The sequence below is a fragment of the Etheostoma spectabile genome, chromosome 8 (genome assembly GCF_008692095.1).
Source record: "Etheostoma spectabile isolate EspeVRDwgs_2016 chromosome 8, UIUC_Espe_1.0, whole genome shotgun sequence".
NCBI classification, from domain to species: domain Eukaryota; kingdom Metazoa; phylum Chordata; class Actinopteri; order Perciformes; family Percidae; genus Etheostoma; species Etheostoma spectabile.
Genome location: NC_045740.1, coordinates 24,722,634 through 24,727,798, shown reverse-complemented (window position 1 = coordinate 24,727,798; position 5,165 = coordinate 24,722,634).

Genomic DNA, 5,165 nt, shown 5'->3' with positions numbered 1-5,165 from the left:
CTCTCTCTCTCTAACAAATTCAATTTAAGACTGTTAAATAAACCAATATAAGTAGCAAATTGTAGAAATTTAAATTTTCTCATTGCACCACCATTTATAGACTAAACCTATGTGAGTACAAATTGTGATTATTACATTTGTCGTTCAGTCGTACAAATACCTCGGGCTGTGGCTGGACAGCAAACTGGACTGGACAACACACAGCAGCCACCTGTACAGGAAGACACAGAGCGGCTTTACTTCCTGAGGGGCTGCGCTCCTTTAACATCTGCAGCAAACTGCTGTGGATGTTTCACCAGTCGTGGTCACCAGTGTCCTCTTCTACACTGTGGTGTGCTGGGGGGGCAGCATATCAAAGAAGGACACCACAAGGCTGGATAAACTGATCAGGCGGGCCGGCTCTGTGGTCGGCATGAAGCTGGACTCACTGGTGACGGTGGCAGAGAGGAGGACATTGACAAACTGCTGGACATTACTGACAAGCCAGCCACCCCCTGCACACCGTCATCAGCACCCAGAGGAGCCGGTCAGGGGAAGGCTGCTCCTTCCCAAGTGCCGGACCAACAGACTCAAGGACTCCTGTCCCTCATGCCATCGACTATCAACTCCTCACTAGGGGGGAGGAGGAAATAGGGCAGAGAGGACAAATACATACATACATACATACATACATACATCACAACATACATACCTACATACATACATACCTATACATACCACACCGGACTTAAATTCACACCGGCAATTTATAATCATTTTTAACACTGGACTAAACACTGACACTTTAATAATAATTTATTGTCTTTTCTTGTTTATTTGACAATGTCTTATAGTGTTATAATTTTTATTGGTATTTTGTTGATTTTGTTGTCTTTATACTGTCTTTTTATCTATTTTTTATTTCTTTGTTCTTGCTAAAAACTGTGCTGGATTTCATTTCCGCGGGAGTCATCCCAAAGGATCAATAAAGAGAAGTCTAAGTCTAAGTCTAAGTCTAAGTCTTTGATTAAAATATTCTGGCCAAAATTTAAAAACAACAACAACAACAGAAAAACCATTTGTTTTCCTATTCGGAAGGTAATGATCTTGCGTGTCTTGATAACTATTTATTAATTCATCATCACTCCATAGCATCATTCGTTAAAGGGCTATAGTTCCAACACCCATCTCAAAAAGTCAAATCCCCCATCAAAGTGATCTAAAATTTATCAAGGTCCCAAAATTTGAAACCAAAATAAAATAGATATAAAAGACTCATCTCAAGTGTACAACAACAGCAGCCTTTGATTAGCAAGTCAAAATTGATTGAAAACACTCAACTCAAACAATTTCTTTTGTTTTACCAGCAGGTAATGTGTACAGACTGAGCAATTTAACCTCAGGTTCAGAAAAATGAAAACAAGACTATAACGATATGTCACTTTGGCTTCCCTTTCTGGTGAATAGTTTCCCATTATAACGTGATAAATACAAAAAAATAAATCGTTATTACAATAAACTTTTCACGTCATATCATAATACTGATACATTTTTTTTTCTGCCATGGCAGCACTACGCTTCCGTGTATAAGAGAGACCGTGGTGAAGTAGTTTGATGTTGAATATTCAATATATATTTGGATATTCATTTTGGGTTGTGCTTTCACTCCTTCTTGACAGAAAACAATATGACACCCATTTGCTCCTAACTGCTTTGTTTTTACCTAGGGACCATCAGTAAATGACGTCCTGAACTGCATTGATTTCCAATAGCTTGCATATGAGATATTCTAAACACCCCAGGCCAATAAGACATAATATGTCTTACCAACTATTTAATTCAATTTTTTAAAGAATCCCATTCATTACCTACTGAATACGGCTTTTGGCTCAATTGCCTCCATGTTGTGGGACTCAAACACCGACCAATGCAGAACCTTTCTGGTATATGGGTAATTTTTGGTTATTCATTAATTAATGGTATTTTTTGCCCCACTATTTCCAGGGTTTCTACACATTTCTCATTTTTTTCTCAACTTTTAAGGACACATAAGGCCTAATCTAAAGCATTCCAGTTAGAAATGTATCGAGCTGGTCATCATCAGGACCAATACCAAAATCAACTAACTACATCAAATCAGTAGTAGAACACAATGCAAAGACAGTAGCTTTATCATGTGTCGGTAAGCAGTGTCAAAAATTGCTGTGTGATGGGAGGTTTTCCTCGCCACTGTCGCACTGTTGCTTGCTCTGGAGGGAACTACTAGAACTTTTAGGTCCTTGTAAATTATAGAGTGTGGTCTAGACCTACTCTATCTGTAAAGTGTCTTGAGATAACTCATGTTATGATAAATAACATAAAACTGAATTGAATTGAATTGATGAAACTATGGCAGAGCAAATTAGAATATGAAGGTGTGGGAAACGTTGAGTGATCACAAACGTTTTCCAAACCTTCACAATAGCTTTCCAAACCATATTTTCCTTTTTCCGTACTCTTCCAGACCCGCGTGTCACATTTCCGCGTATCACGTTTACTAAACCAAACCGTCCCATTCTTCTTTTCCCAAATCCAACCCTGATTTCCGTTGGAATCAGGGAATTCTGGGAGATCAGGTTGAATGGGAGCTGCGTTCACATCTCAGCATCGAATTGACATATCAAAACAAAACCTGGCACTTGGACAAGGCACGGTGTTCAAATCTCTGACAGCCAATGATGTGCCCCTACATTAAATGCTTTAGCGCTACCACCAGTTCAAACTACAGTTACAATAAAGCAAAATAGGTACAGATTGCAAACGTCAATAGAGGTAATGTAGGGATCACAGTCCAGACTGTGGAAAGGGGTTAATACAGCCTTTCAAAGCAGTCAGACATATACTATGGGATGAGAAGGCAAAGTGATGTGGTGGTGGGGCCAGAAGTTAGACTCATGCTGAAGAGTCCAATTCCATCCTCCTCTTGTGTGACATGTGAAGCTGAATGGCCAAGGAGACAAAGGACATTCTTAGTCTGTCTGATGAACATGACAATGACAAAAGTCTGCTAATGAAAGAAAAAAAAACCTCTTCTGTTTGTTGTATGTGTTGTGTTGTAGGTAACAGTCATTATCAAGGATTGCCAGCCTCATGTTCAGTGTCTTTTTCTCTGCTGGTGATGTGATGCACTCCAGCTCCATGCCAACTACAGCTCTCCTGACCAGGCTGTCAAGGCGCCCAACATCCCTCTTCTTCAGGCTGCCTCCCTGGCACCACGCAGCATAGGAACGGACACTGGCACGGTGGTGTGTCTGATTAGTACCACGTAGCAGAACAGATGGTCGGGGGTATTCTGGTCCCATAACTTGGAAGCTATTGAGCAAAAAACATTTTCCATAGGAAATTAATGGGATTTAAAAAAATAAAATAAAATAAAATGGGAGGTGCAAAATATTATGTTATAGTCAGGTCACAGGTGTGTCTTATTAGTACCATGTATCAGAACAGTTCTGCATTGGTCTGGGATGTTTGGGTCACATAACTTGGAAGCTATTGAGCAAAAAACATTTTCCATAGGAAATTAAAGGGGATTCTTATGAAAATTAAAATAAAATGGGAGTTGCAAAATATTATTTTATAGTAAGGTGTGTATTATTATTACCACGTAGCAGAACCGTTCTGCATTGGTGTTTGGGTCCCATAACTTGGAAGCTATTGTGCAAAATGCCGTTTTCAATAGGAAATTAATGGGATTCTTTCAAAATTTGAATAAAATAGTTGGTAAAACACATTATATTTTATTGAGGTGTGTCTGATTAGTACTACATAGCAGAACAGCTCTGCATTGGCCTGGGTTGTTTAGAACATCTGATATAGGCTACAAGCTGTTGGAAATAAATAAAAGTTCAGAAGGTAAATCCAAGCAGTTAGGAGCAAATGGGTGTCGTATGGTTTTCTGCCAAGACTGGGTGAAAGCACAGCAGGAACTGCTGATGAACCTGAAATGAATATCCGAATATCAAACTAACTTCACCACGGTCTTTTAGCAACCTGGGTTTGTTTTTAAGGTTGACACGTCCTGTTTGTCATTACAGTATTTGAGTGCAGCTTTGTAGCTGTTCCACCTCCCTGTCGTCTTATAGTTTGAAAATCCTTTCAGTTGCGTCTACGTGACAGAGACGGTAACAACATCTGAAGGGCAACATATTTCAGTATGACATTAAATAACATTAACTGTAGATGTCACAGGAAGATCATCAAGTCAAATTCTTAGATCTGCTGGGAAAATCAAGTACAACTTTTGCTAATTGACTTAAATCATTTAGTTGAGTAGCACAGTGAAAAATACTCAGTTATAAGACAAGGTTTTTCAATCTGTAATTAAAATACAAGTGATAAGAGACTGCATCCAATGTTAAAGTATTCAGATACAAATTAAAATGAATTATTGACATATTCATATCAGCAGATTGTTGTAGCTGCTCCTGGGGGGTTGAGTGACTGGGAGGGAGATTGACTACTTTCTATACTGTTGATAGTTTGACTTACAGAAATCCACCAATGAGATATTATCAAGATATGTTTAGAATGTAAAGTCTGTAAAGATAAGCACAGACTGGTCTAGGTGTGGTAGAGTAGACGTGGCATAAGCTGACTACTCAAATAAAAGTACCTTTAAATTGTAATTGCAGTAGGTCTAGGACTTGGGTAAATACACACAACTACCCAACTGCTGTTGTTTACATTGTATACTTGAGATGAGGCCAGAAAATCCTATTTTTGAATCACCTTCTTTCTCTCACTTACGTTCATTCTTTAAATGGTGTTGCAAAATGTGGAAAATTTAATTCCTACGATTTGATGCTTAGATTTGTTTATCTAACATTAATTAACCCTCATGTTGTCTTCTTTTTAATTACCTAAAATAACATGATTGATTCCACACAACGTTCTTTGGCAAGTACAAATGTCTGCTTTCATTAATTTTGGGGTGTCTAAGAGTGCGGAGTGTGTGTCCGGAACAAACGCGACATTTAAAAAAAAAATCTCAACTACTATTATTCAACTTTATAGCATTTGAAAAAAAAAATTGAAGTGGTTTCGAAATAATATTGAGCAAAAGTTGACATTTTCCAGCCTGTGATTATCCATCAACATCCATTCTTTTAATCTTTTCTACCTCAAACATTAGGTATAATTTCCTATAA